Source organism: Gracilinanus agilis, chromosome X, assembly GCF_016433145.1.
Source record: "Gracilinanus agilis isolate LMUSP501 chromosome X, AgileGrace, whole genome shotgun sequence".
NCBI lineage: Eukaryota > Metazoa > Chordata > Mammalia > Didelphimorphia > Didelphidae > Gracilinanus > Gracilinanus agilis.
The window spans coordinates 50994288-51019989 of NC_058136.1; the positions used below are offsets into that span (position 1 = coordinate 50994288).

At 37.8% G+C, this 25702-nt stretch overlaps 1 protein-coding gene across 1 annotated transcript in view; it reads left to right on the top strand.

The window, feature by feature from the left end:
* The window catches only part of DIAPH2 (diaphanous related formin 2), a 923935-nt gene that overhangs the window by 497332 nt on the left and 400901 nt on the right, over positions 1-25702 (top strand). The window lies entirely within an intron of this gene.

Consider the following 25702-nt stretch of genomic DNA (forward strand, 5'->3'; position numbering starts at 1 on the left):
GAATACTATTGTGCTAAAAGGAATAATAAACTGGAGGAGTTCCAGGCGAACTGGAGAGACCTCCGGGATCTGATGCAGAGCGAAAGGAGCAGAGCCAGAAGAACTCTATACACAGAGACTGATATACTGTGGTAAAATTGAATGTAATGGACCTCTGTACCAGCAGCAATGCAATGACCCAGGACAATTCTGAGGGATTTATGGTAAAGATGCTACCCACATTCAGAGGAAGGACTGCAGGAGAGGAAACATATAAGAAAAGCAACTGCTTGAACGCATGGGTCGGGGCGGACATGATTGAGGGTGTGGACTCGAAACTACCACACCAATGCAACTACCAACAATTGGGAAATTGGTCTTGATCAAGGACACATGACAAAACCAGTGGAAAAGTGCGTCGGTCATGGGTGGGGGGAGTGCGGGGGGTGAAGGGGAAAATAGGAGCATGAAACATGTAATCATGTTAAAAATGATTATTAATAAATGTTAAAAAAAACATAAAAAAAAAAAAGAAAGTTTCCTGTTTCTTGTCCTCTAAGACATTTGCTTATCATTTGTCAAGGTACTGTTCAGAACCTGTCCTTTTTGTTTATATTATACTATCAAAGACCTAGAAGGAAATGTTCTGGCATTTAGTCAGAAAAAAGGACAGTTGGGTGAAATACCAAGTCATTTCACTCATAGTAAAATCTAAGCACCTTTTCCTTGTATTTGTGTCTAGCTTGTCTTGTTTTCTTTATTGACACTGTAATCATGGCTGAATAACTGTCTGTCTTCTATAATCCTGTGTATTTATGTGTATTCAAATAGCTGGCAAAAAGAAACATGATTTAATGTCATGTAATTAGTTTTATTTGATGACATGTTATCACCTGATGAAATAGTTTTAATTCTCCCCCTCCCATCCCTTGCTAAAAAAATAAATATTTTAAAGCTTGAAGCACGCATGATCCAAGCCTTTTCATGTAGATAAAATGAAATTAATTTGGTCTTTAGTTAAGTTGTGAAACTCACTGATAGAAAAGATAGCTTAGTTAAGTTATATTGTAACTGCATTAAATTGTTGTTGGGATTTGGTGTTTAGACCTCAAGTCTATAATTTGATAGAGCTGCGATCTGACTGAACATGACTACTAATGCTCTCTGTACTTTTTCAGTATAGTTACACGTACATGAGATGTCTGTGATTTCCTTAGGGCAGTGAACTGTTGTATGTAGAAAGCCCAATTGGTCTACACACACAAGTTTTTCCGAGCTTGGAAAAAGAGGCATTTTCTTCTTGGTTCTAGCTTTGCGAGAAGACATGTGGCACCAGGCTTACTTTAGGAATCAAGCTCTGGAAAGAATAAAAGGACTCGGGGAAGCAGTGGGCATGTGAGTTAGCACCTAAACAGTTCCCTGATTTACACCCCACTTCCCTAGAGAGTTCAGAGAATTTCCCCTTGCCTTAGATTGGAAACTATTTATTGGTGGAGCTAAAATAACTCTTTCTCAGTGGAAGGCCTTTATTTACTTTGTTTATTATTTGTTTTTTTCTGGTTATTCCATCCAGACAACATCTCTGATTTCTGTTTGCTCTCTGCTTAGATAAATCAGTCCATTTTGTTATTCACTCTTTGTGGTGGTCATTTGTATAACTAGCATTTGATGGGAAGAGCATTAAGCACCTTGAACCCCATCTCCTGCATTCCTCCAGGCAAGCATCAAAGTCTTCCTTGAAGAGGGGTGGATGAGATTCCAGAGGTTGCCATTCATACCACCCTTTTAGCTGCTTGGGTACAACTTGGGTACAAAAATGTATATAATCTGAATGAGCAACAATTAACTGAAATATCGCTTTTCACTCCACAGTAATAACCAATTGTATCAACGTGCCATTTTGAAGCCATCCCCTTTTTACATGGGAATCCACTTCCTTTCCAGTCATTTGTTTTTAAGATGGTGCTGCTATGTATTTTTTGCTATCAATCTACCAGACATTTGTTTCTATGTTTACCTTTCTTGGGGCATATGGCTGATGGTGGAATTGCTTGGTTAAAGGGTGTGTGTGTGTGTGTGTGTGTATAATATATATATATATATATGCACATATATATATATAAAAGTCACTTTAATTATTTTAATATATAGATCAGATGAACCATTTCACTGTTCCACTAAGAGTATAAATAGGTGCCTGTCTTCCCACAGCCTGCCTGCCTCCCCGTCCCTCCCCCCACTGCCTGTTCTTATCTTCTTGTAGTGTTGCTAGTGCACCTGGTAGGAGATGAAATCTGAGTTGTTTTCATTTGCATTTCTCTCATTTTAGTGATTAGAGCATGTTTTCATGGGTTCCTTCAGAGTTTATAATTGTAATTTAAATACTATTCTCTGGTCATTTTCATTCATTTAAATTATACTTCTGTATATCTTCCTATTCATACATGACATGAAAAAGAGTCCTACCGGAGAAAGATTGTTGGGTAAAATGGTTTTAGCTCTCTTTATATAGCGAACATGCTTTTTCTATAAGCCTATTCTCTTTTGACCCATAAGAATTAAGTTGAATGTTTTGTCTTCTGTTTTCTCCTCTGACACATATGCACCTTTCTTCCTTCCACCTCACCCTGACTTTCTCTTTTTCTTTTTCTATCTTTCTTTTGTATAAAACATTGCTCGTTTACTAGACATGTTTGATAAATCCTTTATTGGTTTTCTCCTGTGGCTAACACTTTAACTTGCAGCTTTGAGGATTTTTACAGTTTGATTTAAAACCTCTAGTGTTTTATAGGTCAGCTCCAGGGATTAAACCAAAGGGGTTAGTAAAGTTTAATTAAAACCATTCCATCGGATAGGGGAAAAAATCATATTAATGGATTTGAAGCCACTATTAATCCTGAGGTTTTGCATAAATCTGAAATGAGTTTCACTTCACTTAAATTTGTTCCATTCTACAAGATAAAAGCTGGTTAAGTTTTCTATAAACAGCATTAACTTCTTATGAACAGTATAAATTAATGTAAATGTTAATGACCAGTCACAACATTTGACATCCAACATGTTTATGGGGCTAAGCCATTTTATGTGATTAACTTTGTTTAGCTGTTTGGCCCTCCTATTTTTTAGAACATAGTTCACAGTTACCTACATTTGGTAAAAGGAAATTATCTGGGAATTGATAGTATTTCAATTGAAGTAGCTAAAGAAGGTGGGGGGCTGAGCAGAAGTAGAATTATTGAAAGGAGAACGTAGAGTAGAATAAGAATTGTAGGAAATAAGTTGTCAGTGTACTCTTTGTAATCATCACTGTGGAGTCAAACCTTTATTGTGCCCAGAAAAAAAAAGCATGGCTGTCACTTCACCTTAGCAGAGTTTACAATTCAAAGCATACAGCAGAGATATGAGCAAACATATAGGGAGATACAGGGAAAGAAAGCATTCAAGAAGTTCATGAAATTCTTTATAAATGCTTTAGGAGAATTGTAGTTGTATGTCAGAGAAGGAAATGGGGAGGGGGTCATCAAACGCCATTTTGGCTTGTAGGTAAGTTTGGTTCCTGGCAAGAGGTGGAATGTTAAGAGCTGCTTTAAAAAAGGAGATCATAGGGGCTTCGATCAAGAGGATTTGAATATGACAAGGAATCTATAGATCAATAAGGGAAAATATCGTTCCATAGACATCGGAAAAATCCTTGGCTTTTATAGTGTTTTTCAAACTAAATGTATTTCTTTGCCTATATTTTACTTGCTTAAAAGAGAAGGTTTCTGTTTTAGAGGGATAGTTAAGGTAATAATGGAGAGGTCCTGCTGTCATGAGGCTACCAGAGCAATAAAGGTTTATGGTGAGCAGGAAATGCTGAGTTTCATAGCACCTGATGGGACAGACCATCTCAAAGTAATGTGTAACTGCTGATGTTTCTCTTATTCTTATCTAATACCTGAAAAACTATAACTTTTATGTTGTCTTTTGCTGGTTTTATTGAAAAATCTTTGAGTTATGGGCTAACACCCTAACACTCGTATAGTTTTGAACTTTGTGGAACAGTGTCGAAGTATGGGTTTTCCTAAATTATTTCACTGTAGCTTTTAGAAGCCTACATCAATGATATAAAAACATGCCTAAGATGTGGCAGTGGAATTGTAATACAACCCAATGAGGCCTCTAAATTCAAGTAGCTTCTCTAGTATCCCAGGACCACCGTCATTTCCAGGATATCTCTCTACCTCATTCCAGTGTTTACCTTTCAAAGCTCTTGAACTGTTAGTATATAACTAGATCAGAAATGTCTCCTTAAGAGAATAGGAGTCAAAGGAAATCACTGTTTCTGTCCCAGTGACCCACAATAATTATTTTCTTGGCTGTCTATTATACCTTCAAGTTGTTACATTTGCTCCTTCTTCCTTTGTTCCTCCATTCAATTTATCAGGCATTTATTTAGTACCCACTATGTAGAAAGTATCATGCCAAGTGTTGGTGACAGAAAGGTAGATGACATACAAACTCTTCTCCAAAAATGAAAATTGACCTTTTTCTCAAAAATATCTCACTTGCCTTTTCCCCAGAACAACTCCCTTTCTCAAGGCTATTTAAGAAAAATCTCCTCCTAGTTGGAGAGAATAGAAAAAGTTGAAAGAACATTGCCTGCACAGTGGGGGTCTTAAATATCAGATAAGCCTAGGTGATGAAAACTGTAGAACTGCAGTAGAGAGAAAAACTTAGACACAAATTAAAAGTCTTGTATGAATTGAACATCTCTTTACTTAACAGATATTTACCTAGCTTGGATAGGTGGAGTGAGTGGGAGTGAGAAGTCAAGTATGACCCCAAGGTGGTGAGCCTGGGTGACTGGAAGAATGGTGTCACTTCCAACTGTAATAGAAATGTTAGGGACAAGGGAGGGTTTGGGGGAAAAGATAATGAGTTCCATTTTAGACATGTCAGGTTCGAGTTGCCTATAATAGCACAAACACTTTGTGATGTCCAAAAGTTATTTAAGGCAGGTACTGGAGCTCAACAGATGGTCTAGGGCTATGTTGGCAAACCTGTGACATGTGTGCCAGAATGTACAGGAGAGGACTGCTCCCTTCCCCCTCTCCATGCACACCTGAGGATATTTCTCACATGACCCACCCCTCTGCCCAGCAGCCCAATGGGAGTGCTTCCTCCCCTGTCTGGGGTAAGGTGTGTGTGTGGGGGGGGTTCACATGCGGCAGTTTGGGCACTTGGTCTCTAAAAGGTTCGCCATCACTGGTCTAGGGCTAGATATATAGATCTAGGAATCATCTACATGGAGACAATACTCAAACCAAGAGAGCTCATTGAGAACCCCGAGCAAGGCAGTACAGTAGGGAAAGAGAAAAAATACCCAGAACAGAGTCCTCCCTATAGAACATCCAGCATTAGTTGGCATGACCTGGATGAAGATCCAGCAAAGAAGACTAAGAAGGATTTGTTAGAGATTGAAAATCCAGGGAAGAGCAGTATCATGGAAACCTCGAGAAGAGAAAATATCCAGGAGGAGGCAATCATCTGTCATCTGTGTGTGTGAGCATGCATGTATATTGATATTTATATGTGCATGTAAGAACCAGAAGAAGGGAATAAGCATTTATTTAGAGCTTTCTGTGTTCTAGACAATGCACTAACACTTTTACAAATATTATCTCATCTAATAATCACACCAGCACCTACCTTTTAGATAGGTGTTATTATCCCTTTTTTATAGTTATGAAAACTAAGGTTAAATAACTTGCTCAGAGTCACACAGCCTGAAGTTAGATTTGAACTCCAGTCTCTCTGACTCCAGGCCAGACTTTCTCCATTGAGCCACCTAGCTAATTATGCTTTCAAGTACAATTTTGGCTGTCAGGAAATCAGAACTAGCTTTAAGGTGTCAGAGGCCTGTGGAATCAGGAACCCAAGAATCCAATGTTATCTCTGTCTCTAATATTATTGATGGTTAGTCAAGGCACTTAAACACTTGGTTCTACTATTTCTTCTTCTCTCTAAAATAGTTTTGATCATCTTACTGCATAAGTTGAATTTAAATGAATTTAAAGTTTGATTTTAAATGAAAACCGAAGTTTCAAAGCTCTTTGAGAAAATGCTCTGTAGTTGGGTGCAAGGTAAGGAGATGAATGCATTCATCCTGTTGTTCTCATTAAACTGATTTTGACCAAGTTTGAAGAAAAGATTTTTCTCAGCCCTGTTTGTAAATTAGCAGTGTTTCAGGTATTAATATTACCTCCTCACTCTCCTCCTCATCCCATGATTTATTAAGTGCCCAAGGATTTTCTTTTTTATTTCCTTATTCCTGGACAAATTTTGAGACCCTTTTCCCACAACTGGCAGCTAATCTGTAAAAGTAAATGTTCACCTTATTTGGAATGACCTCTCTCAGCTCAGATGGAAGGATCCTTGGCCCACATCAAAGAGAAGATGATCACAAGAGTTCCAATTTCCTCCCACTTCTTTAAGACATTGTCTCATCATCATTATTCGCAATCACAGAAGGAAAGAAAAGACACATGATACATAATTTAATATTTTAAATAACACATAGTGCCAATCTCAAAGAAAGAGGAAAAAACAAGGATAAAAGACTATAAGCAAGTCTGTGTGATAATGAAAGAAATACAATGAAAGAAACATTTCTCTTCTATATATTTTCTTAAGTGGGCACCTTTTTTTAGCTTAGCTGCTACTGCTGTGGTTAGACATATGCTGGTTACTTTTAATGTTGAAACTGGGGGAAATATAGAGAACACAGTTGAAAAACTGTTAAAGATGAAGACAGTTTGATCCTTCTTGATTTAGAAACATGCTCATATATCTTTAGAAATTATACTTAATTTTTTTAAAAAAACATAAAGAGTCTATATGTTCTCTATTTTCTATGTTCAATGAGTATATTTTGGTAATTTCATTTGGTGAGACCATAAAAATTCACATTCGTCGTTTTCTGTTCCCTTGGTAAATCCGTGGATGAGCTCTGATTTTTCTTAGCTTAGTACCTCTCTCCACCAACATAAATGCCAATACATCTGTTTGTTTAAAGAGACAGGCCTTTCTGAAGTTGCTGCGCACACCTGAAGGTCAAGTGAATTCATCAGGCCAGATAGTAAGTGTTAGAGGTGGGCTTTGGACTCAGGTCTTCATAACTCTAACCTCTTTTCCCTCCATAAACAATAAAAAACATGTCACTACCTAAAAAATAGAATATACAATCTCTACTTTCTACTCTTTTTGGTTTATGGAACATAAGATCAAATTGTGACTAGAAACCATACCTCTCTGGGCCCATGTATGTTACATGGAGCAGAGAGACAAACCCCTTTTGACTTGATTTAATTTTTATATTGTTCCCTTCTATTGCGTTTTCCAGTATGACTGTGCTATTTCATAAAAAGGGGGACTGGAGGAAGTAGATGACCTTCCAGGGCACTTCTAGCTCCAAATCTGTGGATATCTGGCACATATTCCAGTTTTTAGTTTGGAGCTCTCATATTAGGTCCACAAACATTTTTACTACTTCTCTTTGGAGCATAATTGTATGCACTCTAAGTGCACTTGGATATTTCCTCCTGCATTTCCATTCATAGAGCATTTATTCTTCAAGGAAAATGAGTTGTTCCCCACAATTCTGTTAATTGCTTCAATTAATGTAACTCAGCGTACACTTGATTTGAAATGGAAATTAAAATGATGGCCACAGTGTTGGGAAATGATTTCTTTTGCCTGAGATGAGCAGAGATCAGCCAGTGTATTGAAAGAGAAAGGTTTCTTTTGTTTTTTCCTGCTGTACATTCCTTTACTGTCCTCTACATCCAGGACATCCTACATCCAGCATCCTAAGGAGGCTGTCTTTGAAAATAGATGATTTAACTCAGAGTCTGGAGACACATACACATGCAAGCTCTATGATCTCTTGAACAGTTTCATCTGTGACCTCTAGCAATCAAAAACCTTCTTTTAGCCATTTGGAAGCTCTTGAACGATATATTTATGTATGTTTCTCTGTGTGTATGTGTTTGTGAAGTCTTAAATATTTGGAGATTGTGTCATTCTCATTCTTTGGGGAGAAAATGACAATGTATTTGCAAGCTGAGAAGCTGATAACTAATTTATACAGATGCAAACTCTAATTGATGAAGCAACCATAAAAACGTAAAAATGCTCTCAGCAGTGTTGGGAAGACAAAAAAAAAAGGAAATCATCCGTATGCTTAGAATTATTAACATTGACCAAAAGGTATTTTAATACAAGTATTTTGGGTTTGGGTTCTGATAACCTCATTGAAATTCTGAAAAAATGTAACAGTCTTCTTGTCAGTCTCATCAGCCTCAGTGGCAGCCATATGGCTCTGTAATTTAACAATATAGTAGAGAAGAGTGAGCTTGGGCTTCAGATTTAGAACTATTGGTATACTAGCCCTGGTTTTTTTAAATCATGTGACCTTGGGTAAGTCATTTAAACTCTTTAGTCATCAATTTCCTCATTTGTAAAATAGGATAATTGTATGAGACCTCCTCTGAAATTCATTCCAGATCTAAACTTTATCATCTTATAAACATTCCTCAGTGTCTTATTCTCAAGATATAATAATGATGTACATTTATATAGAGTTTTACATATAGGAAGTAATCTGATCCTCACATTTTGTAAGGGAGGCACTCTGGACAATATCATGTTCTTTCGTTAGATGAGGAATTTGAGGCCCAAAGAGGTTAAGTGAGATAAGTGATCATGGATCTAGGAAGACCCAGAACATCAGATAATATACTCAAACTCTGATCTAAGTCAGTCTCACTGTCAGTGTAGGACTTACTGTTGAGGTTTTAAAAAATTACTATTTTCCCCCACTACATGTAAAAATAATTGTTAACATTTGTTTTTTTACAATTGAGTTCCAAATTCTCTCCCATTTTTCCTTCCTTCACTCCTTCTTGAGAATGCAAGCAATTTGATGAAGGTTAGATATGTGCAGTCATGCAAAACATATTTCTGTATTAGTCATGTTATGAAAGAAAACAGACCAAAAGAAGAAAGAAAACCTAAAGAAAGTTAAAAAATTATGCTTCAATCTGCATTCAGATTCTTTTAGTTCTTTCTCTGAAGGTCAATACCATTTTTCATCATAAGTTCTTCAGAATTGTCTTGGTTCTTTGTATTGCTGTGAATAGTTGTCATTCACAGTTGTTCATTTTACAATATTGCTGTTGCTGTATATAATGTTCTCCTGGTTCTCCTCACTTCTCTCTGCATTAGTTCATGTAAATCTTTTCAGGTATTTCTGAAACTATCCTGCTCATCATTTCTTATAGCACAGTGGTCTCAATCATGTACCACCTTTTGTTCAGCCATTCCCCTATTAACAGCCATCTTCACAATTATTAATTCTTTGCCAACACAAGAGTGCTGCTATAAATATTTTCTACATATAGATCTTTTTCCTTTTTGAAAAAAAATCTTTTTTGGAATGCAGATCTAGTTGTGATATTGTTAGATCAAAGGCTATGCACAGTTTTATAACCCATTGCGCATAGTTCCTAATTGCTCTCAAAATGATTGGGTAAGTTTACAACTCCACCAATGTACAGGCATGTCCCAATTTTTTCACATTTCCTTCAACATTTGTCATTTTTCTTTTCTGTCCAATTAGCCAATCTGATAGGCATCAGGTGGTACCTCAGAGTTGTTTAAATTCACCTTTTTTTCTAATCAAGAATGTTTTAGAATATTTTTTCACATATGATTATAGATAGCTTTTATTTCTTCTTAAAACTGCCTTTTCATATCCTTGGACTATTTATCAGCTGGGAATGTTGAAGGTTTTTGTAAACTCATATATTAACATATCAAAATGAAAATCATGCATACATCAGAGAAGAACAATTAGCAAATACTTTCAACTCAACAAACTTATTAAGTGATTACTACCCACTAGACTTCGTGTTAGGCACTGGGGATACAAAGACTAAAACAGCAATTTCTAACTATGCTGAATATTCTTGGATTGAATCCTTTTCATTAGAAATTAAGCTCATTGTGGGTATTTGTTGATTTGTGTAAGGGTGTGTGTGTGCTTGTGTATAAGTAAATTCAAGGCAATTTGAGGAGGGAGAAAGCACTGACCAGGAGGGATATTAGGAAAGAGTTTCCCTGTAGGACATTACACCCCAACAGATCTTTGAAGGGGGAGTTATGAGGAAAGAATGTTTGTTCAATGACAAGAGACAGGACATGGAATGTCAAAATTGAGGACAAATGAGCAAATTTGACTGGAATGTACAGGATCTGAATCAGGTTGAAAGAGGAGATTAGAACTACAATAGAGAGGTCATTAAATATCAGGCAGAAGAGTTTGTATCTGACAAAAGTTGTGAGAGGTAGAACCAGGATTTAAACCAAGATTGGATTGTAAACATAGTTCTCTGTGGTGCATTGAGCTGCCTCCAAAATCATGTCTACTGCCTTTGTAAAATATATAAAAAATAATATTCAAACATAAATTGGTAATACATTTATCCTAGGTAAATTTTTATTTACTACAGCTATTAAATGAGGTTCAAGGTACTATGTAAATATTTGGCCCTTTAATTAGAAAGGTAAGTGGTTGCATACTTTCATATGTAAAGGAGGAAGGCAGGAGAATATTCCAGGCAGGACTTACAGCTGGTGCAAAGACTTGGAGAAGGGAAATGGACTATCATTTGAATAACAAAGAAGACTTGATGGCCTGGATTGTAGACTAAGAGAAGGGAAATGATGTATAGTAAGGCAAAAATGGTGTATTGGGGTTAGGGTAGGAAGAGCTCTAAATGTCTGACCAGAGGTGCTTTATATTTGATTCTTAAAGATAATAGATTTGATCCTTAGATTCAATAGGGAGCCATTAAAATTTAATAAGGAGGAGAGCGAGGTGGCTAGACATAAAGTATAGGAAAATTACCTTGTCAGTCATGTGGAACAACAGAGGTGTCCTGCTGCCTGACTCAGATTAAAGTATAACTGAGAAATGTTTAACAAAGTAAATAAAAATAAAAAAATAACATAGATAATGTTCATTTGTAGTTTTCTATTTCATTACATGGTCAGCATGGATTCATTTTTTTTTTTTTTTTAAACCCTTACCTTCCGCCTTGGAGTCAGTACTGTGTATTGGCTCCAAGGCAGAAGAGTGGTAAGGGTAGGCAATGGGGGTCAAGTGACTTGCCCAGGGTCACACAGCTGGGAAGTGTCTGAGGCCAGATTTGAACCTAGGACCTCCCGTCTCTAGGCCTGGCTCTCAATCCACTGAGCTACCCAGCTGCCCCCCATGGATTCATTTTTAATGGAGTTTGATAACACAGAATGGATTACAGTACTAAGAGACTTGTGGCTGGGAAATGAGCTAGGAGGCTATTTCAGTTGTCCTGGAAAGAGTTAATGAGATTTCGAAGTAGGGTGGAGTCTGTGGAGGGAGAGAGAAGGGGATCAGATGTGAGAGATGTTGTGGTGTAGACACAATCAGATCTCAAAACTTACTAGATATATGTGAGGAAAAAAGTGAGGAGTTGAGAATAATGTTGAGTTTATGAACTATAGCAGTGATTCCCAAAGTGGGCGCTACCGCCCCCTGGTGGGTGCTGCAGCGATCCAGGGGAAGCGGTGATGGCCACAGGTGCATTTATCTTTCCTATTCATTGCTATTAAAATTTTTAAAAATTAATTTCCAGGGAGCTAAGGAATATTTTTTCTGGAAAGGGGGCGGCAAGCCAAAAAAGTTTAGGAACCACTGAACTATAATGATGTAAAGATAGTGATATCCTCAACAGAAATAGGGAAGCTGAGAAGACAAGTAGTTTTGGAAGAGAAGATCATATTTGCTCCTTGGACCATTTGGATTTAGATACCTATGAGACAAGTTTAAAGTGTCTAATAGGAGGCTGATCATGTGGGACTAGAGCTCAAGAGAGAGACACAGGGTTAAATATGGGGATTTCTGGAATGGACTAGAAGAGAGAGTGTGGAGGTATGAACAGTACTCTTGCCACTTGGTTGGCACACCTCTCTGTGACAGTGTTCCTTGCCAGCCCTCCAAATGGAGTGTTGTGTGCCTGAGGGCTTGAATGCTGTTAACACCTTAATTAAAAAATAAATGAGGACCATCACTGTAACTAGGGCCAGAGTTTGTTGACTCAAATCCTTGGTTTCCTCTGCTTTAACAAAAAATAATTTGCATGAAGAAAAAAAAATCACTCCTTTGACATTCAGAGGGGAAAACCACCAAAGCGCTAATTAAACTGTTGTGGAACAATATTATCCTCTTTAGTTTTACACTGACATCTTTAATGTAGGCTTCAGGAATCAGAATCCCTAAATTCTCTTAATTTACTGAACAGATCCATTCCAATGAATGTTGAAAATGCAAACCAAGGCCAGATAAAAATAGCATTTATCTCACAAAAGTTTCATTAGCTCTTCCAGGAGCTGAAGATGAGGAAACAATTCTTTATAAAGAGTCATGTTGAGATATTAATATAATGCGTATTAAAAGAAAAGAAAATACAAAAGTCTCTGAAAAAGCACCAGGTATTAGTTTGAAAGGAATACAAAAGGAAATAAGGATTTGGAATGTAGTGAAAAACGGCTTAAATGTACTGAGCTGTTCATAGCCATTGGCTTTTACTTTTGATGTGAGTTATACCTCAACAAGGATTTTATTATAGTGAATGTTGTTTGTGCTACTATAGTTGAAGTTGTCAGTTATTTCCATTATAGCCCCACTTTTGTTTGTTGTTTTTTTTGGGGGGGGCGGGTAGAATTGTAACTCAGCTATACATGTCACTGTTGGCTAAATGTGTGCACATACATCTTAAACCCATGTATGTCTTTCATTTATTTTTAAATAGGGAATGTATCATCAGATGTCTCTGATTAAATAATGTCTATGTGATAGGCATTTTCTTAGTCCTAAGATGGAGTGCCTCTTCTTTTTCAGTATACTTGGTGGGCCAAGCAGTAAACTATTTGGTGTTACCAATCCATTGATGTCTTCTGAAAAGAGCTCTTCTGCTTCTCACTGACATCAAAACAGCTGCCTGATTTGAGACGAAATAAATGTATCTCCAGAAAAATAATCGGATCCAACATTGGTTTGCTATTAAATAAGCACAGCTCTCATTTGAAATTGGGAGTGAAAAGTTGGAGGAACATTTAGCTAATTGTCTATATATTCTGGCATTGCTCAGCTACCTTTTTGTGAAGAGCGCTGCCTTCTAGTTAGTCATGTCCCTAATTGTACTGGTCCTTACTTTTTTGAACTCTTCTAATATTGCACCTTATAGCCTCGAGTTTCTTTGGTCTCTGAGTCTGAATCATTCTAAATTCATACAGGGAATCAGTATGCAAAACTGTGCAAAACACCAGGTTTGTCATACCTTGCAGTCCCTCCTCACAGACAAAGAAGGCTTCTCTGCATGATGCCCTTTTTATTGCATCTTCCATTGGTGAACAATAAACCAATGGGAGGAAATAGGCAATTAGGCTCGCAGTATTTGGGCATAGCTTAGCTAATTTGGTTTTATTCATGTAAAACCTTTTAGTGGCAGATATTTCCATGGGAAGAGTGTTGAAAATGGGCTTTTGGCTAAAGGATATTATAGATTGTATTTGTGAGGCTGCAGCAACTGATATATTGCTTATGCTATACATTAACAATGCAGTTGTTCACGTGTTTTGGGTCATTGTACAAAGTGTAACTATAGAGCCACAGAGAGGCCTTGTGGTGACCAGGAGTCTGTGATTAAGAGGCAGGAGACCTGAATTTGAGCTCTGATTCCCACACTAACTGGCAGTGGGGCCGTGGGCAAATTCCTTAATCTTGTAGTTTCAGACTTTTCAACTGTAAAGTGGAAGGGTAATAATACCCATGCTCTATCTGACTTAGAGGAGCTGTCTGAGCCAAGAAATGTGTAAACCATAAAGCACCCAGTAAGCTGTAGTCATTCCTGCAATGGCTGAGCATTGCTAACATTGCAGTTAGAATGGACTGGTATACATTCTGCCCCACCATTATTTTTACTTACATTGTAAATGGGACTTTCTGTTTTATTACTATATTTCTTGTTGTTGTTGTTGTTGTTGTTGTTGTTGTTGTTGCTGTTGCTGTTGCTGTTGCTGTTGCTGTTGTTGTTGTTGCTGTTGTTGTTGCTGTTGTTGTTGTTGTTGTTGTTGTTGTTGTTGTTGTTGTTGTTGTTGTTGTAATTTTCCCTCAGTGGTGAGGCTCATTCTGGAGACTGTGGAATTCTCTCCCCAACTCTGGTTCCCAGCTCTCTCTTTGCCTTTTACATATAAAAATATCATTTCTCTCCCTGCCTGCCTCTCTGTAGCTGATCCTTTTTTTAGATGATCATTTTTTTACCTTTTTGTACTACTTGGTTAATTTGGAATCTATAATAAGCAAATGACTCCACCCCAACTGAACTACTTGACGAAATGAAATCTTTAAAATAAGAGATATCTCCTGTACCAGTTACCTACTCTCTCTCTGGAACTAATAACTAAAACTTCTCTAGCCTCTTGCCAGTAAAAATAGGCTGATTTAGGTTTTCTACAGGAATTCAGATCTTTGATATCTTTGTAGTTAGGTTCTAAGGAAAAGGGGGGAATACAAGATTATTCTGGCAGTAATCATGATGTTAATGAAATATTGAACTGCTTTTTGTGAGGTATATTATTATGACTCAGTAAATAAATCTAATCAAAGGAGAACAAAATATATCAGAGACAGGAAGTACATTTGTTTATAGTGCATAAGCAAAAATTCAAGACCTCTTTTTCTTATTTTGGGATAATGAATCATAAAGTGCTCTCTTTGGTTGATTTGCTCTCACTACTTATGACTGTACCAAAAGCATTACCAATAATTAATAGGAAATGATGTTTAAAATGCAGTTATTATGCTCATATGAGGGAATAGAAGGCAATTATGTGTTTCAAACTGTAATCATCCAAAGCCAAGGTTCTTGGTCTGAAAACTTGAATTGGGGGGAAAAATCCTAAAATCGTTATTTCAATATAGCTGTTTCAAATATATTTTATTTTATGCACTTAAAAACATGATTTTCAAAGGGGTCCATAGTTTTTTACCAGACTGTCAGAGGGTTCCATGACACCCACAAAAAGGTTAAGAACTCCTGGCTCTAAGATAAGTACATATTGTTGTCAGTAGCTTTCACACTGATGGAAGTAATTAAATGCTCCACTTTTGATTATAACAGATCTTTCCAAAGAGCACTAATGACATCTGAGAATTGAAAATCTCGCCATGCTCTCATTGTTCAATGTTTCTGTCTTCTATGGGGTGACACGCCATTATTGCAGTGGGATTAAAAGGGCTTTCAGTAATAAGTAGAGTTTCGCCATTGTTTTGCTCTGGAAAACCCTGCCACATCTTCCCCATTGTTAGTCACACACTGGCAGAAATAAGATGATGAAGAGTTTCAGGGCTGCCATTGGGAATCGTGGGAAGAATGGAATGGGTCATTTTCTTAGGGGCCCTGCATCAGGAGCACTTTGTAATTATCCTGGATTTGGAATGTAGGGAACAGAAAGCCCTTCTCAAGGAAGTGTCTGGTTGCTTGTCTCCAAGGCTAATTTTAGATGCATGCTTGCATTTTGCCCATCTTCAAGCCTGATGACAGTGCAGCCTCCACACTGCACTGTCAGGTTCTGAGGCCAGTTCTGGCTTAGGTTTTGCTCTTTGAAGTGATTACTCTACCCTAGGGCCAGGTGTTCTGTGTCGCTTTCTGAACAATGACCTTCTTGGGAGAGCAGGCTTGCTGAGCATCTAGAATTAAATATTTGGAAAACTGTGCAGAATATGCCTTTTTTTTTTTAAATCAACGACCATTTTCATCTCAATGGCAAACCTGTGGTTAAATATTTCTTTCAGTCAGGGTTTTCCATGTAGCCAAAACTATGGTTGGCATTTGGGTTGTTTCAGAAGAAACATTTTCCAGCTTGTACCCTATCGTTAGGCCCATCAGAGGATTCTGAGAAGACTAGCCCTGCTTGAAACAGCTAGGATGTGAATTTTCTTCTTCTGGTCATGTCTTCTAAAAAAAAATCTGTGTTGTTTAATGAGTTTTCTCTTCATTTACATTCATCTCTATACAATTCTCCTTTTATTCTCCTCGCTGGAATTATCTCTCCTCGGGTCTTCAAAATTTTTAATTTCTAGTTCTAAATCCTTCTTTGTCCTGAAAAACGTTAGTTTCTGAATTCTTACCTAACCTTTCTCTAAACACTTTGAAATATACTCCCCCAAACCTATCATGTATGTTAGATCATAACCAGTTTTCCTCTTCTTCTCTACCACATATGCCAAGATGGTATGTATACTCTTGTCCCTGCTAGCTTCCCATTATTTTTACTCATCAGTTTAGGTCTTTCTCGTTGGCAAATATCAGATCTAAGTAGAATTATCCTTTCGTTGGCCCTTCTGATTTTGGAAATCTAGATTCCATTCCTCTTAAGTCTTTGTTAAGGACCTATTAGAAAAACCGCTTCATGTCAGTCATACAGCGATTACACCAGTCAGCGATGTCTCCCACCTACCTTGAACTTCACCTAGAATTTCATTTCTATATCCTTTATGCCCTTTTCTGTCATTTTATATTCCAATATTCTGTTTACTTGTTGTCTCCCCATTAGACTGTGAGCACCAGAAAGGCAGAGATGGTGATTTATAGGCTCATAAGCTTTAAAGCCAGATGCAACCTTAGGGAAGATTTCTAGCTTTCTCTTTTATAAGTGAGGAAATCAAAGTCTGGAGGGATGAAGCAACTTGCCCCAAATTACACAGGCTTAGCAATTGGCAAAGCTGGTCTTCAGATTCCCAATTCAGTGGACTTCCTCCTATGCCTGTGAACCATCTGTTACATAAGGAGAGGGTACCTCCAGTCATAAAGAACGATGTAAAGGCACAGAAAGGGCCAAGGTGGCATAGGGGTTGGTAAGTGCTCACTTTTGCCTGGAAAAGGTAAAAAGAATGTGTTAGAGGGACTATTATAGAGGTTTGACTTTCAAGGACTCCCTCCTTCTAGGATAAAGTAAATCATTTGTTTGACCCTTTAAAGCCCTTCACTGTCTGTCTCTAAGGCATTATTCCATGTAGACAGCTAATGTTTGTTGAGGTCGAAACTGGCACAAAATTATGTGTATCCTTTGCTATACAATGCCAGTAACTAGCATGAGGTCTCTGATCAAGATCCTCTCAATGTAGTTGGTGTCATAGTATGAAAAGAAACTTAAAAGAGTGGCATCATAATAAAATTTAAAAAAAAACATGTCATGAGACAGGATGTGGTAATTTAGCAAGTGAATGGTATAGCCATGGTGCGCTTAGAGGGAGGAGGGAAGAGCCATATTGGGTTGGAAGGATTTGGGATGTTAAATGGTTGAAAATGAATTTTTTAAATTATTATTTTATTTATTTAGGGTTAAAATAATTTGCAAAAATTTTAGCTCATAAAGTTCTATCAGAGCTATATGTTAAAGATACTTCCCTAGCTGGGCAAGTCACTTAACCCTTATTGCCTCGCCCTTGTCACTCGTTTTAGAAGTGATACTTATCAGATCAGTTAGGTGGCTTTGTAGATTGAGAGAAGAAATGTCCTTGGTTCAAATCTAGCCTCAGTCTTCCTAGCAGTGTGACCTTGTGCAAGTCACTTAACCACCATTGCCTAGTCTTTACTGTTCTTCTGCCTTGGAACCAAGTATTGATTCTAAGATGGAAGGTAAGGACTTAAAAAAATATATAAAATGTTCTGATACTAACAGAAGGAAAGGGTTATTTTTTTAAAGCATGTCATAGAGAATTATTATATGTTGTAGAAAAATGATATCAATATGTAAGAACTAGCACCTCTAACAGTGCCCAGAGGACATGATCAAGCAGTTTTCAAAATAAGCAATATAAGCCTTCAAGAACCATATGAAGGGTTGGTTCAAATCCCTAATAAATCAGAGAAATTAGAAAGATTTGTTTGAACTAATGAAGAATGAAATAAGCAGAACCATACCATTTCCAGCAACTAAGAAAGAGTTCAGAATCCTGATTGAGGAATTAATTTCAGAATGCTGAAAATGAATCATGCTTCTCATCTTTGGATTACAGTAGAGATGAACCGTCAGTGCAGAATAAGCCATATATTTGATGAAGAAAAAATATTAATACTCTGTGTGTATGTTGTGACTGCTAATAACAATTTTATTAAATTTAACATCAATCAAATATCCAAGCATTTCTAACTTAGAGGGGAAAAAATGTCCAAAGGAACATAAGTCTCTCCTCCTCGTCTTCTGCCTGCTCTGTCCACTGTGTCTAGTACCAGATTGTTTTGATGATTAACACTTTATAGTATAATTTTATATCTGGTGTAGCCAGACCTCCTTCCTTCATAATTTTTTCATTAATTCCCTTAATATTCTTGGCCTTTTGTGCTTTCAGATGAACTTTATTGTTATTCATTTCTAGTTTTAGGAAATGGTTTTTGGGTAGTTTGGTATGGTATAGAACAGGTAAATTGATTATTTTATTTTATTTTTGTTTTTTTTAAACCCTTAACTTCTGTGTATTGGCTCCTTGGTGGAAGAGTGGTAAGGGTGGGCAATGGGGGCCAAGTGACTTGCCCAAGGTCACACAGCTGGCAAGTGTCTGAGGCCGGATTTGAACCTAGGACCTCCCTTCTCTAGGCCTGACTCTCAATCCACTGAGCTACCCAGCTGCCCCTTGGTAAATTAATTTTAGTTCTAGTTTTAGGAAATGATTTTTAGGTAGTTTGGTATGGCATAGAATAGGTAAATTAATCTTTAATTTAGATAGAAATGTTATTTTCACTATATTGACTCAGTCTAAACATGAGCAATTAATGTTCTTCCAGTTGTTTAGGTCTGACTTTATGTGAAGAATGTTTTATAATTGTGTTCTTAGGTTTCCCCCCAAAATCTAGAGATTTTTTTGGAATGGAATTTCCTTTTGTATCTCTTTCTGTTGAATTTTAGTTATGGGAAATAAAAGTGCTGATGGTTTACATAGGTTTATTTTGTATTCAGTGACTTTGTTGAAGTTGTTAGTTATTTCTATTGTGGTTTTTTTTGGTGGTTTCTCTAGCATTCTCTAGATTTTCTGCTCTTTCTGGTATAGCGAGCAATTGAAGTACAATATTAAATAGAGTGGTGATGATTGGCATCATTGCTTTATACCTGACCTTACTGGGAAGGGTTTTAGTTTATCCCCATTGCAGATAATGCTTGCAGGTGGTTTTATATAGATGCCACTTATCACTTTAAGAAAGGTTCCATTTATTTCAGTGTTGTCTAATGTATTTACAAGGAATGTGTGTTATATTTTGTCAAATGTTTTTCTACATCTATTGTAATAATCATTTGTTTTATTATTGTTTTTGTTATTGATATGGTCAATTATGCTGATGGTTTTCCTAGTACTGAACCATCCCTGCATTTTTTTAACCCTTACCTTCCATCTCAGAATCACTGCTTTGTACTGGATCTAAGGCAGAAGAGTGGTAACAACTAGGCAATGGGGGTTAAGTGACTTGCTCAGGATCATACAGCTAAGAAGTGTCTGAGGCCAGGTTTGAACTTAGAACCTCTGTCTCTAGCCTGGATCTCAATCCACTGAGCCATCTAGCTGGACCCACTTCTTCCTCCTCATTCTTGATATAAAACCCACCTGGTTGTGGTATATGATTCTTGTGATATAATGTTACATTCTTGCTAGTATTTTATTTAAAACGTCTGCATTAGGGAAATTGGTCTATAGATTTCTTTCTCCATTTTAGCTCTTCCTGGTTTAGGGATCAATTCCATATTTGTGTCATAAAAGGAATTTGGAAGGATTCACTCTTCCCCTCTTTTTCCAAATAGTTTATGTAGTATTGGAGTTAGTTATTCTTTAAATGTGTGGTAGAATTCACTTTTGAATCCATCTGGCCCTAGGAACTTTTTCTTAGGGAGTTCTTTGATGTTTTGTTCAATTTCTGATTCTATGATGAAGTTAAGTATTCTCTTTCCTCTTTTGTTAAACTGAGTAGTTCACATTTTTGTAAATATTCATCGGTTTCATTTAGATTGTCATATTTATTGGCATATAGTTGGACAAAATAACTACCAGAAATTGTTTTCATTTCTTCTTCACTGGTAGTGATTTTACCTTTTTAGTCTTTGCTGCAGGTAATTTCCTTCTTTCTTTTTTAAATCAAGTTATTCAGTGGTTTATCCATTTCCTTTATTTCTTTGGAACAAATGAGATAGCATATGTAAAATGCTTTGCAAGACTTAATGTGTTTTGTGTGTGTGTGTGTGTGTGTGTGTGATATTATTGTTAAAATCTTTATTTTAATTTCTTGTTCTTTTATTAATTACAGTGCTTGGAATTAGTGGGAGACTGCATTCTTCTGTTTTTACTGGTTGTAGGGCTTACTGGATTTTCTGGGTATGAAACTTTCTTTAAGAGTTTGTACAAATGCTGACATACCAGAAAAATCTTATCCATGTAAATTCTAAGTTTTTCTGTATGGTCTTTGGCTATAACATTTATCTTATCAAAAAGTCTGATGTATAATTAAAATTAAATGGAAGCTGCCATAGTAGCCTGCATAGAGAAGTATTTAAAGTAGATAGTAGAAAGAAATCTGGAAGTTTATGAATTGGGTTTGAAGAAGCTCTGTCAAAAAGCTTTTTCTTTGCTTTTAGTAAAAATTCATTACAGAGTTTTCAGAGGCAAAAAATCACTGGTTTGGAGAGGGGTGCAGGTGCAGCTAATCTTAATTCTTTATTATTTTTCCAAGATTACGTGTCAGTACAATTTTTAATTTTTGTTTTTTGGCATTTTGCAGGCTTTATTCTCTCCCTCTGTCTGGCCTCTCCCCACTCCCCAAGAAATAGCTGATATTTTATGGGATCCTAGCTAATCTTAATTAGATTCTAGGGAAGTCCTAGGGTTACAAATAAAAAAAAAACAAAACACCAGATAGTCCATGCCCTCAGGGAGTTTACATTCTAATGGAGGAGATAGAACCTGGGGGACTTCCACTGACACACCCTTTAAGATGGGTATCTAAGTGTTGAATTGGTTACAGTTTTCTGAGGAATCCCGGTAGATAGTATATTGTGGCCAAGATGAGGGTGCAGAGTCCTGGGAGCAGCAGCTAGGTGGTACTGTGGGTTTATCAAGAGTTAGACCCCTGCCTGAAGCATAGCGAATGGGGAGCCCTCTTTAAGTTCCAAGATGGGGGCAGCAGGTATTTGTTTTTAAATGTCTCTGCTAAAGAGAGTAGTAGCTTAGCAGAATTATATGATATCTCTGCATCCAGATTCATAATGCATCTTGGGGAACTTTCTAGCACTTTTTTTTTGTCAATTAGTTGTGTTCAGCTCTTTATGACCTCATTTTTTTTACAAAGAAATTGGAGATATTAGTTGAGGAAACTGAGGCAAATAGTCAAGTGATTTGTCCAAGGTAATGCACTATTAAGGTATCTGAGGTCAAATTTGAACTCAGGTCCTCTTGTCTCTTGGACAGGCACTGAATCCTCTGTGACATCTAACTGCCCATTCTAGCATTTATGCTGTTAATTATTTTATAAAATCACTGAATATTAATGACAGAAAAGTATTCTTTTCTTTCTTTTTTCTTTAGAAAAAAAAGTTTTTTAAATAGACAGGAAGAAGCCTTAACTAAGGAGCTTTAAGGCCTATTAAACTGTGATTGTGAACTGTTTTAGGTAACTTTTCCTCCCTTTCATTAGATGAATATACACCTTCCTTGCACACCTGGAATTCCCAGAACTTCACTTAATTCCCACTTCATTTCCAGCCCCCAGGACTTTAAGTAGATAACAGAAAAGTCAGACTGTTTGTCTGTTTACATCTTCTGCTACCCAGTTACTATGCCCCAATTTTCAGGTCTTTCTGTCTTCTCAATTCTTCTCATTTCTTATGTCCTCCCAATACACAGGGTGGTCAAAGGGCTTCTTAGTTGTGAAAGAATATGATTTTCAAGAAAAAAAAAAAGCAAGCTCTCCTCTGAGACCAAAGGCTAGCAAGCCATATCCAAGGAAACGCTAGCTGATGACAGGCTGATAAAAAGTAAGTCCACAGTATTTCCTGGTAGAGCGGTTGATGCCATCTGAGTAAAAATAGAGATTAAGTTTAAAATGCAATTGCCAAAATACGACCAATTGAAATGGTTGGGTTGCACTGTTCCTACTGGTTGGCTCTGAGTGCCATGTTTTCCATCTCCTTCTTATTGTGGTCTATATTGTTTGCATAAATGTGTGAAGAAAGCTCAATGGCAGGCTGGTGCTGGGCACTGTACTTCTCTTGCTGATAAGATCCTGCTGATGAAATACAAAGATGGAATTTCTAAGGAAGTGGCCTTAAGACTCGAGTCTTCTTCTGCATGGCATGTGCTGGATATAGCTGCCTTGTTTCCCATTTTAACAGAGTTGTTAATTCTATGTGTTTGTCACCTAAGCGTAACCAATTTTTTAAGCTACTGTTGGGAAAATGGATTTTAAAATTATTCTTTGCAGAAATCAAATCATTTGCTTTGATTTTTCTCTCTTTTAAAAAAAAACACTAATCCATATCAACTAGCCAATTTCAGGCAGGTTTTATTAATTGGCTCTGGCCCTGAGAGGTGTATTGTGAATGGCTCAACTGCTGGGAAAGCAGCAGGCAGGGATGCTACTGTGAGAGGTTCCTGTAGAAGAAGAGCTATCTTCTTTCTGAATAGGGATAGTTTCTTCTGGCTGGGAGGTACAATGGCTAGACTACCCAGAAGGTATTTGCCTTTGATTCCTTCTTGTAAAATGTGCAACTGTGAATAGAATATCTTGTTTGCAACTAAACAAGTTGTAAAAGAATAGAATTAGTGTTTGGCAGGGAGGAGTAGGTGACAAATATGAATACTTGGGGAGGGGTTGATGGGAAGGGTCATCACTATAGCTGGCATGAAGATAAGAACATACGGTGCATCAAGATAACTCGGACCTTGAGGGGTTATTACTTATGGGCCAAATTTCATTAAAATAATAGACAAATAATTCAAACTATGGTATGGCTCACTCTGGCTTTGTGTCTCCAAGGAAACTGTTTACAATTCAATAACCATTAAGCCTCTGCTATTTGCAGACACCTGGGCTAAGAATAAAAACATGAAAAAATGAGAATACCAGACCTCAAGGAGCTTAAAATCTAAAAAACAGGAGTTAAGTATATAGTAGCCAAACAAGCATAACATATCTTAAATTATGCGAAATGTTTTTAGTTTATTTTAAATTTAATTTTACTGATATATTTTGTTTTTACATCATCTACATCCTCCTTTCTTTGTCCCAGAGATAAAGATTTTAAAAGCAAGGGGGGGGGGAATAAAGCTAGCTATTTTTAAATAACTATTTTCTTTGATAATCCAGTATGTTTTCTGTTATTCATTTAGAAACATTTATCAGATGATGGTCAAAGAAGTGCATGATCGTTTTTTTTTAAGTTGAGAACTCCTGTTCTAGAGGAGCTGGGATAACTCCTGAGCTAAACAGTGAAGGAAAAGTCTGGAGAAATGGAAGGAGTCTATCTCAGACTTAGCAGATAGCCACTTTGAAACATCCAAATGTGGAGTGGATACAATGAAGTAAGGCTGAAGAGCTAATTTGGAGTCACACTGTGGCGAGCCCAGAATGTTAGGTTAAGGGAGGTGGTATTTTACTGAGTACCTGCTAATGGAATAGCACCTGAAAGTTTTTGAGAAGAGTAACGATGTAATTGGAGTACATAGAAGGTCATGTATTAGGAAAACACTGTTGATATTAGAGCGGCCATTTTGATTTGAAAGGGGCGAAAAATAGGCAGAGGTAAAATGGCAACCTCCCCCCTAGCACACTGCTGTGGTAACTCTAGATGCCCCCCCCTTCCCGTGAATAATTTCTGGGACTCGGAATTATACCACTCCTCTATCTAGATGGCCCAGTGCTATTTCCTCATTTTCCTACTATTGCTGATTGTGTCCCTATTCACCCATCAGTCCTTTTTCACTGCTATGGTATCTTCATAGAGTACTCTGGCTAGCCAGGATGCCTCACCTGCAAATCCTGTTTACCCTCCCTCTGAAATGCTTCCCAGTCCATTCTCTCTTTTTCTGATCCCCCTGTAATCACCTGCTTTAGTCTTTGTTCATTTCCTCTCTGTGGCTTATGAATATATCTCCCACCTGCAGGCTCTCCTCTCCACATCATTTAAAATCACTGCCTGATCAATCCCTCTAATGCCCCCTAATAATGAGCCTGTCGCTGCGTCCTGGCATTATCGGGCTGGGAAAGCTAAAGAAGTGGCCAGCAGAAACGGCTGGAATGTTAAGAGTTCTTCTCAAATGAGGGGCTTCTGTGTGTCTAAAGCCTGCGTGCTCGCTCACATTTATCACCCCCAATATCTGGTGGAGTTGAAAAGTAACATTTCATCTATTCCAGAAGCCAACGTTCCACCAGAACGGAATTGGAAAATGTGTTGCTCTCATGAAGTCTCCGAATCCTGATGTTTCCGTGTTCCTGTCATTTTATCGAATCTAATCTATGCCATGAACAGTACTTGAAAAATTGTTTTGGAAATTGTCGTATGTCCTGAAAACAAGTACAAGTGGAACATTTTCCCCCTGCCTCAGCGGCACAGCTTAAGTGTGAAGAAAGCAATTTTCAATTTAGGTTACTATCTTGAGGGATATGACGAGGCCCTCGGAAATCCCGCTTGCCTGCGAGCTTTCTGATGTGATTTACAGGGAGGGGGCCAATTGAGAAGGCATTTTCACCTGATAGCCAGGTTGTTTGGGGAACTGCTCTTAGATTTTTGATTCTCCAAAGGCCAAAATGCTTGGATATCTTCTGCTCCTGGAAATTCGAATCCTTCTGACATTTCTTTGCCCTTTCAAAGGTAGAAATCACATCGCGATTCAACTTACCAAATGAGTGTTGAGTGCGATGTGCCCGGCACCGTCCTAGGCACAAGGGCCCCAAAAGCCAAAATGAAAGCTCCCCTGCTCTTAATTAAGGCCCTTATAGCCTCCTGGAAGACTGTCACACGGGGCACGACACAGATACATACAGGAGATAAATGTGTGGCTGAGTGTTTATGAACCGTAGCGAGGGACGACTCGGTAATGCTTGATCTCATCCTTACCAGCTGGCTTTCCCGACCCTCTGCCTTGGTTTCTGTGCCTGCTGGAATTGGCTGCCTGGTTCTGTCGGTGGGCATTGTTCCTTTCTCCTTTGTTTGGCGGGGATTTGGGGGGCGAGGCGTTTTAATTCAGCCAATATTTATTAAGTAGCTAATGTGTGCAGAGATGCCTGCAGCTGGAAAGCTTGGCCACTGCCAGCCGCGCCTAGGACTCAGCTAGAAATGCAGACTCTTGAGGGAAGGCGGGGATTTTCTCTCCTCCATCCCCAGCCAAGGGATGGCTACTGAGCTGGCAGCCTTGGGCCTCTTAGCTAGGACAGCCGTGGCCTGAGTCTGCCTTGGCCGCCTGGCTCCCCTGCTTCTTGAGGACACCCTCGTCTTTGAACCCTCCACAGAAGGGAAGACAAAGGTGGCCTCCCCTGTAGCCTTCTCTCTCTCTCTCTCTCTCTCTCTCTCTCTCTCTCTCTCTCTCTCTCTCTCTCTCTCT